A 10,012-nucleotide genomic window follows, 5' to 3' on the forward strand; every position below is an offset into this window, starting at 1 on the left:
CGCCCCCTCCCAGCTCCCAGCCCTTAAGAAAAAAAGCCCAGTCTCACCAGTTCCTGCCAGGTAGGGGGGTTGATCTCTGCTGCCCCACACTGCCCTTCACTGTGTGGGGGGGGTCCTGTATGAGCCCCCAGAAGCCTGGTGAGTCCGAATTTTTTTTTTCTTAATGGGTCGAAGCTGCAGCAAGAAAGGCAGCCATGATGATGAAGCTGGGACAGCAAGGGGAGGTCAGGGGTCTCATGGCAGAACCCCCCATGCAGTGAGGGGCAGTGGGGATCACCCCCCCACCAGGAAGCAACCAATGAATCAGTCTTTTTTTTAAAGCACCGGGAGTTGGAGCGGGCAGGGCAGCCATGGGGGAGGCTAGGGGTGCAGGTGGGGGAGCAGGCAGGGGATGGCACCTGGCAGGGGTCTCCCCATGGTCCCTTCCCCCCTCCTCCAGTTCCTCCTCCCCTGCCTCCTACTTACCAACTCGTAGTCTGCGTCCAACTCCCTGCTGCAGCAGGTGGGGACTGGACAAATCACTGAAGCTGTCAGGATCTTTTATGAATTGATTCAGAGAGCTTTGAATTGATTCAGACCTTTTAATTGGTCCCAATTTGATTTAGATACAGAGATTTGGCCACCGAATCGGGCCTAATCTCCTCCAGATCGAATCAGCACCCAAAGCTTCACACAGCCCTAGTGTACAAGTGTAGACACGTGCCCTTAATGTGCCTTAAAATAGCAATTTTATGCTAAGCCTTCTTAAATGATTATACTTCTTCCTTGCAACAAGTCTTCTGTTCCTGCCTTTTCTCCCCTTCATTTTCCAGTGTAGAAAACCACCTCAGTTCTTTTTCTCCTCCAGTAGCCATTTTCTTCCTTTGCTTTGTCCTTGTTATCATATGCTTTTATGAGTTGCCCTCTTTGAAGAGCAGTCTACCCTCCTGGGCCCCTTTTTTTCAGCAGGCATCTACAGTGTCTGCAAATCTCAAGTTGTCCATGCAGTCTCCTGCCCTTCATCATGTACTCAAAGCTCTGCCTAAACTCTACCATGATCATGTGAGTCCCTAGTCCTTGGCTATTCTCTTCTGAGAGTTCTACCAGGTGACATCCCGTATGCAAATAGCTTCTGCCAAGTGTCAGCTAAAGGATAATGTTCACCCTGTAGTTTCTGCATTGACGTCTTTGCTTTCTCTGCAACTTTTCAGGTCACCTCCACTGCTGTGTCTGCTGCCATGATCAAATTCTCTTCCTTTTCCCCACCTTTAATGAAAGAAGGAAAAATATCCCCCAAACTCCCCTGAAAATTTCCCTGCTTATTTCCCTTCCTGATCCCTGGGTGTTTGGCCAGGTCCAGCCTTATTTGTGAAATGCCAAACTGACTGTAGACTACAAGCTGCAACCAAACAAACCACCAAGCAACAGACAAACAAACAGAGTCATTAACCCAAAGGAACAAGGACTGCTCCTTCTCCACCCAAGAACACATCCCACCCAACCACTCCTATTTATTGCTCCCTATTTGCTGGCTCCTATGGTTGCTGGTCACTTGGCTCTTAAGCCTTTTGTCTAGGTCAGCCTTTCTACCTTGTCAAGGCTCAGCAGTTAATTGCTCATCTGATGAAACCAAACGCAGGAAGCTTCCTTCACAACATCAGCTGTAAGTCCTCAATCCTAGTCAAAACACACAGAATCTATAGTACTGGTGCCAGTGGAGCCATATGAATAATTGATTTTTCAGTTTGCTGTCACTTCCAGAGCACTGAAAATAATTTGTCTCTAAATTTTCTTTTTTATTTCTTTTTTTTTTTTAATTTGTCAATAAATGAAAAAGCCAAGGATAATTTTGCTTCAGGTCAAATGAAATACCTCATTTTGGATCTGAGCAATTTTGAAGTTTTTATAGTTTTTAAATAAAAATGATGGAAATCTATTAACTGAATGTCTATTTAAAATAAAAAATTGTAATGTTTTATATAAATGTTTAAATGAATGCACTTGACATCTTTTAATCACTCAAACTACTGGCAAAGCCTAGACAAATTCAAGAAATGTCTTGGTGTCACCAAATCTCCATATTTTGCTGGAAAATATTTTGGCTGTACCTGCTAGAATTTCATTGCCAGCTGCTGCATGTAGCTTTCGGAAATCTGGCCAGAATGATCATTCTGAATTTATTTCAAGGATGAATGCTGGATTTCTAGTAAAAAAAAAAAGTTTATATTTAAACTTTACAACCATGAAGTCAATGCAAATGTTGATGACTTTGGATTATAAAATAATTTTATAAAAATCTGACCTCAGATTCTCGATTCAGTTTATACCAGTTTTAACACACAGTTGGAAAAGCTAAGAGTCTTATCAGACAGATTTTTAATTGCTCTAATGTAATGGCAGCATATGGAAATAAGCAGCATATGAATAATTGCAATGGAAATCAGCAGCCCCCCTATTAAACATATGGATGTAGATTTCAATGTATGTAATATTCTTCTAAGTCACATATATTGTTTTTACCTTGATTCATTCCTCCTCAATGGTGTTAAAATGTTGATCTTTCTCTAAAGCCTTTATATAGTCTTGTGAGAGTTTACTATTCAATTAATCTCCACAATAGGATGAACAAATATTAAAACACTTTTAAAGAAGAAAAACAAAACAAGTTGAATTAGTTAGTGACTAAAGTTGAAACTATTGATTTAAAGAGATAATTCCTGAACTGGTCTATGTTTAACACTCTCTAAATTATCAACAGCTAAAATAAGAAATGAAATCTGTGTATTATCTAATACTTAACCATACTAAAATACAGACTAACCCATAATGTGCACTGTACTCAGGAAACTGACTGTTAAATATCTGTCTTAAAAGTAATTATTCAAGGCTGTCTGTCCTTTATCTCAGTTAAATTAAGTACAGGCAGTCCTTGACTTACAATGTTTTGAGTTCTGATGAATGGCACTTACAACCTTTATAAATTTACACCGTTTCGAGGTTCCAATGCTGGTTTCAACCTTATGACACTCGACACCGGTGCCTCCAGCTTATAAATCTGTTGTGGTGGGGGAAGGGGAGAGAGAAGGTGTGGTGGGGCAGATCAACACCCCTGCAGTGAGGGAGGAATTGGGGCTAGGGTTGGGCCAGGGGCCAGGGCATAAGCTACCCAGCTGGGGGGGGGGAGGAGGGGGGCAGCTCCCACCACTGCATGCTGCTGGTCCAGGAGTGGCTTGTCCTATGGCTCTCACCACTGCTCCCGCCACCAGTCCAGGACGGCACGGGCAAGGTGCCAGGGCTGTGCTGGGCTGCATTCTGGGCAAGCGGTGGAAGGCACTGGGAGTGGGGTCTATACCCTCTTGCTGCTTGCCCAGCCTGGGTGGGGCAGAGCTGCTGCACTGCCTCCAGACAAGCAGTGCACAGCAGCGGGAGCCACCCCTCCCCCCCACACACCTTCCACACCCTCTTCTGCCCCGGCTGGGTAGCTTTTCCCCGCTGCATGCTCCAGCCCAGCCCCAATCACTTCCTCGCTGCAGAGACATTGATCTGCCCCGCCACACCCCTTGCTTGCCCTCTCATCCACCACAACATACTTACCAGCTGGAGGGACCCGTGTCGAGTGTCATAAAGGAACCAATCCCCCTTTTGTAACATTGTTTTTATGGGAAAATTGGGTCCAAGTTGCAGCATTTTGATTTAATATGTGGTTTTCAGGAACCAATTGTGTTATAAGTCTGAGGACTCCCTGTATTATTTAAAGACATACATTGCCACTGTATGTGTACCATTTGAAACAAATCTTATATAAACTGAAATATTTTTGTTTGAGAAGGAAGCTACCCATCTTTACACTGAAGTTGGATTTTAAACTTGCAAATAAACAGCTTTGTTGAAACAGAAGTTTGAAACTGCATTTCATTAGAGTCTCATCTGAAGGTTAAAAAAAAACAACTTTAATTTTTGTTTTTATAAAAAGGACCAACTACCACTGGAATGTCTAGAATGAGTTCCTCCCTATTGTATATTTAATCACTTCCCCACCTACTTTTCCATAAACTGCTGAAATTGAACTTACCTTTCCTACCTGTTTTTGGTTCATAATGGAAACGCATTATTGGATGGACATATTTAAAATCACATATTGTTAATTTAAGCCCTGAACTTGTGATCACAATCTTTCCAAAAAAGGAAATAGAAACAGGACATATACAGCAAATTTACCTGAATCTAAGAGCATTTTGAATTTTAAATAACTCCTTCAATTAAATTCTATTTGTGGAAATTTATAAATTTCTTATAATTTTCCACATACAGAATCCAATTAGTGGAAGATGTTCTTAAATCTATCCCCCCCCCCGCCCAATTGCTTTGGAGGGGAAAAAAGTGGCAGGTGTGAGGGGCCAGACCCCTACCAGTGCTCCCCTGTCCCTTTTCCCTTGCTGCCTTCCATCTGCTATATAACCCCCCCATGTGTCTCCATGCCACTGACTGCCCTATGCCCCGCATATGTTTGTGCCTGCCTCTTACTTTTCCCCCATGGTGCTTCCTCCCACCCCCACCATTTTCCAGCAAAATATAGTCACCGTTGTGGGATAGGAAGTCCCACCCTCTGACCCCTGACCTTTGCCATCCCCTTGCCCCCTGGAAGTCCCTCCTCAAGTCCCTCCTCTCATCTCCAGAAGTATTCCTTTTCGGAGCAGGGGGCTTGCCATCTTAGAACTGGAAATGGCCCTCCTCCCTACCCTCCTCTGCTGCTGAGTGTTTCAGAGCTGGAGCAGAGCTGTAGTGTGGAGCATGCACCCCTGGGGCTCAGAGATTGCACTGTGTCCCACAGCTGCCAGGATCCAGAGTCTGCAGCTGTGAGGTGCTGCTAGGGCTGAGAGTCCCCAGTCAGCCGCCAGAGCTCCCAGCTGCAGGGGAGACCCTGCTACAGGTGTAAAATAGAGCTCAATAGCAGCTAGCTGTAATGTTAGTACACATTTTTAGATCTAACTTTATGGCTAGTTGGACTTTTTATGATGGGTATTTTGCATTTTAGCTGGTCTCACTTAACTGCACAATTCACCAGTTTATTGTGCAATACCTGTAACATGTACAGGGGGCCTATCATACTGCAATCACTTCTGTGACTGCAGTGTAGAATATCTTATAGAGCAGAATTCATAGTAATTATCTGAAACTAATCAAGACTTCTATTATTTATAGGGGTCACCATTATTTTTTTAATAATTACCAGTTGTAAGCAATTAATGCTACAGCAGTATTCCTAGTACAAGCAGTAAAGAGAACTGGGCTTAATCCTGTATTGTGGCAGTTTTGCCTTAGATTTAAAAAGTGGACTTAACCTAGCTAATAACTATTCTGAAATTTAACTAGGACATCTCCCTCCCCAAAGACAGGATAAACTATATTTAAACCACTCCTTAGAGATGTTTGTTTAACCAGGTCTTATTAATCACTAATCCTCACCAATGATGGAGATTCCACAGACTCCTTAGACAATTTATTTCAGTGCTTAACTATCCAAGGTTTTCCAGTACCTAATCAAATCTCCCTCCCTATAATTGAAACCAATTATTTCTCGTTTTTATGCAATGAACAGGAAGAACAGCTTATATCCTCCCTTGTTGCAGCAGCCTTTTACATACTCAAAAGTTGTTACTTTTTTCAAATACTATCATAACACCAACGTTCTTTCATCCCTCTGGAACTTCCACAGGCTTCCAAGACTTACTGAAAGTCAACATAATATAGGTTCCTTCAATCTGTTTTTTTTTTAATTATTGGAAGTAAGTTATCTGAATTTAAAATGTTTTGCTTGAGTGGCTGCTACTAAACATTTTCCTTAGATACTGTTAGAATGGACAGTATTGCTTCTTCATTTTCATGATATGTGTATTTTATTTAGCTTTTCCCAAATATAGAACAGAAATATATATATTGAATATTTCTGCCTTTAATGCCTTATAATTGACAATTTATCATGTCTGTCAATACCATAGTTAAAACTCCATTTGCTCCTAATATTCTTCAAAAATCTTCTTATTGTCCTTTATTTTCCTGGATGTAGATTTTTTCCTGGTTTCTTTGTGTTTTACTTATCAACTTTTTGTTACCTAAATTCTAATTTATGTTCATTGATGTAATCTCCCACATTTCTTGCCTTTGTATGTATAGGTTATTATAAGTAACTTTGTGCATCAATACTTAATGAAATTGCACACTAAATATTTAACTGAATGCATATGAGCACAAAGTATCATCCGTAGATGTATAGATTAATCCAGGGGTGGGCAAAATGCGGCCAGCGGACCAGATGTGGCCCACTAGGCCATTCCATCTGGCCCATTGGGCCCCTACAAAATTTAGAAAATTAATATTTATCTTTCCCTCGCTGCCCGTCATGCAGCCCTCAATGGCTTGCCAAAATTCAATAAGCAGCCCCCTGCCTGAAATAATTGCCCGCCCTAGACTAATCAGATATCCAGAATTAATAATGTACACACAAAGGAGCAAGAAACATCTATCTATTTGCAGACACTCATTATACCCATACGTTCACACATCTTGGTATAATACATGTTTTCAGAAAACACAAAAACGTAAATGTAGCTACACCATATATACATCCCCATATCCGAGCCTGTATGACCATATACTGGTACCCCAGAAGTTACAGGCATCAGACTTCCCTGTTGCTAAAAGGCTTTCTAGGTTGCCATTTTAGTATGTTAGCGAAGTAAACGGATTAAGACTTACCATTGATTTCTCTAAGCTTCTGCATAGTCCTTAACAGCTCTAACTATAACAAAAGGAAGAGACAGACAAAATATGCATAGGAAAACAGCTATTTATAAGTACTTAGACAAACAGCAATGTGAGCCGAATACCTTATATGGGCTCTCTGGTCTCAGAACTCCCCCAGACACACCCCGAAAGGTTAGCACAGACTTAAGCAACATGTCAACAAATCAAGAAGTACTTATTTGTTTGGAACGCTCAATCTCTCCCATCTGGGACCAAAGAGTAACCCTAAGGCATCTGTGGTAACTTGTGAAATGCCAGCAAACACAACAAAGCAGCAGAGAGATTCCTGAACTATTCTAGTGGCTCTTTTTTCAAGAAGAGGGGTAGAGATAGCATACAAAGCTTTCAGTAGTGTTCTTTAGTATTCCTATGTCTTTGATTTTTTCCTCATTGAGTAGGTACGTTTTTATTCAAGTTGGCATATAACAATGGTAAACAATTGAGGTAAGAAATGCATTCTTTTCCTGTAAACAATAACTTTTTCATATAGAAAGCAAAAAAAAGTGTAAACAGTATTATGCATGAAGGTTTATTCTGTTTCTCTCTGCTTCATTTGTAGTTTCTGCTGTGAACCTTCCCCATCCTCTTTTATTTAGTGTCTTAACATCTTCATTTCCCTACCACACCCACCAACAGTCTTGTTCTGACAAAGTTAATATCCAACAACTAATTATAGGTGCAAATGAATCCACAGACTCACCTCTTGTTTTTATAGTTTCATAGTTGGCAGGGTCAGAAGGGACCTGAGCAGATCATCAAGTCCAACCCCCTGCCATGGCAGGAAAGAGTACTGGGGTCAAACGACCCTGGTGAGATGATTATCCAACCTCCTTTTGAAGACCCCCAGGGTAGAAACAAGCACCACCTCCCTTGGAAGTTGGTTTCAGATCCTAGCCACCCTGACAGTGAAGTATGGGTAAAGCTTTATGCTGGAGTCTGCTTGGTAGAAAGAACCTTAGTTTTAAGGTTTCTCTCTAACTTCACAGCATTTGTGTGTTAAGATCTGCCAACACAAAACAGCTGCACCAAACTAAGTCAACTGTCTGGTATGGGGGTGCCTGCAAAGAGAGAACAGTGTCCTTTAGCTGCAGAATTCTTTAGAAATCAGTGTATTATTTTCTCAGTAGGGCTGTGCAAATCTTTGGCAGCCAATTTGATTTTGAGGAGATTCAACCCGACTCAATGGCTGAATCTTCAAATCTGAATTGAAAGGTCCAGATTGAATCAGAAGCCTCCGAATTGATTTGGAAAAGATTCAGCACCACTTTGAAGATTCGGGCATAGACTAAACAGGCAGCAGTCCTCACCACTTTGGACACAGCTGCCTCCAGCTGGTAAGTCTGTTGTTGTGGTTGGATGGGGAGGAAAAGAGGGTGGGGGAGGGGAAAGGATTGGGGTTGGGGCTGAAACAAGCTGCCCAGCAGGGGAGGGGGGTGCGGGATGTGGGCTTGGCAGAGTTGTGAGCAGGGGCTCTGCCCTGCTGCTGCTTGCCCAGTTGGGGCAGGGTGAGGGTGGGATGCAGGCATGGCTCACTCAAGGTGGAAAGGGTGGAAGTGGCAGCAGGGCAGAGCCCTTGCTGCCAGCATTGCTGTGTTCGCATCCTGCGCCCCCTACCCCTCCCTGAGTCCCACATCCCCACACCCTGGCTGGGCAGCTTGTCCCAGCCCCAATCCCTCCCTCCCCCATGCTGCTTCCCTTCCACCCTCTGCCCACAACAGACTTACAGCTGGAGGCAGCTGTGTCCAGCGTGGTGAGGACTGCTGCCTGTTTAGTCTGTGGCCAAATCTCCAAAGAGGCGCCAAATCTTCATGTCCTCTGCCTGAGGAAGTGGCGGCAGTAACAGCAGCGACTCCCTCCCCCAAGGCTGCCCACTTCTGCCTCCACCTCCTCCTGCAGAGCAGTGAAGCTTCCCTTCAGCTGAGGCAGCAGCTCCCTCCCTCCCCCCAGCCTGCCTCCTGACATGGCAGCGGCAGTGGCAGCTCCCTCCACCATACCTGCCCATCTCTGCCTCCTCTGGCAGAGCAGTGGTGCTTCCTTCCACCTGAAGTGGCGGCAGCACCTCCCTCTCCCCCGCCCGCATCCTCCCAGGGAGCAGCAGGGCTTCCCTCCACCTGAGGAAGCAGTGGCAGCATCGGCTTCCTCCCCCCCAGCCTGCCTGCCACCTCCTCCTCCCACAGAACAGCGGGGCTTCCCTCCACCTGAGGTGAGGCAGCTCCCTCCCCCTCACCCACCCACCTGCCTCTGCCTCCTCCCGTGGAGCACCAGGGCTTCTCTGCACCTGAGGAGGCGGCAGTGGTGGCTCCTCCCTCCCCCCTGCCTCCCCATCGCCACCTCCTCCCATGGAGCAGTGGGGCTCCTGCCTCCCTACTTGAGGTGGCGGCAGCTCCCTCCCTACCTGAGGAAGTGTAGCCCTTGCAGCCAATTGCATGTACAGTTGCCCAAAAGCATTATGGACAGACACACAGACAAACAAACAGACAAAGCCCTTTATTATATTAGAATGATGTGTTTAAAATAGAGGTATGAAATTCACTTTGTGCCCTGAGGCATATCTAGACTGTGGGGCTCCTTGCAGGCTGGATCTAGACTGGGACATGAGGAAGCAGCTGCAGTGATGGGAGCTCTAGCTCCAGACAACCGCACATGGTAGTGGTAGCAGCTCCAAGCTCCACCTCGTGTCCCACTGAAGAGCCAGAGCTGCCACCACCTCCTACTGCCAATCAGCTTTCTGTGGTAGGCCACTCTACCTGGTAGTCTGGTAGACCATATAGAGCAGCTCTCATTTTTTAATAAAATTTCAGTAGATGACAAGAAGTCGAGATGTTAATTGACTCTAGATTTTTCAGTCAACTACTCCTTAACCCTTCTGTCCCAGCAGAGAATTCAAGCCTGGAACCTTGTGTCTTCCTAATATGGCTCCCTTCCTTGCAGTCCAAGACCCTTCAAGGTTTGCAGACAGTACTGTCAATGCTGGCCCTAAGGAGGGCTTGTGTCTACTTTGGTCACAAGGCACAGAGCCTCAGACTATGCAGCACCTATTGCAATGCCCACTGCTTGAAGGCACATGCACAATGAAAGATCTCATAAAGTACAATAAATGAGCACAAGCATGTGTAACAAAGTCAAATGTGGTGCAGAGACAAGAGAAGCATGAAATACCAACCTGGTGGCCTTTTACGATCAAGATCACCAAATCCTTAGATGCAGGGGTAGCAGTGGACATAGCCTT

At 44.5% G+C, this 10,012-nt stretch overlaps 1 protein-coding gene across 1 annotated transcript in view; it reads right to left on the reverse strand.

The window, feature by feature from the left end:
* LOC109307568 (mycocerosic acid synthase-like polyketide synthase) overlaps positions 1-6,791 on the reverse strand; it is a 38,385-nt gene extending 31,594 nt beyond the window's left edge. The window contains exons 1-2 of the mRNA XM_019531592.1: positions 6,736-6,791; positions 2,088-2,182 (exon numbers count right to left, since the gene is read on the reverse strand). The gene's annotated coding sequence lies outside the window, so the exon portion shown is untranslated. The remainder of the gene's footprint in view (positions 1-2,087; positions 2,183-6,735) is intronic.
* Between the last annotated feature and the right edge of the window lie 3,221 nt (positions 6,792-10,012).

The sequence above is a fragment of the Crocodylus porosus genome, unplaced genomic scaffold (genome assembly GCF_001723895.1).
Source record: "Crocodylus porosus isolate Cpor-Errol unplaced genomic scaffold, CroPor_comp1, whole genome shotgun sequence".
Lineage (NCBI taxonomy): Eukaryota > Metazoa > Chordata > Crocodylia > Crocodylidae > Crocodylus > Crocodylus porosus.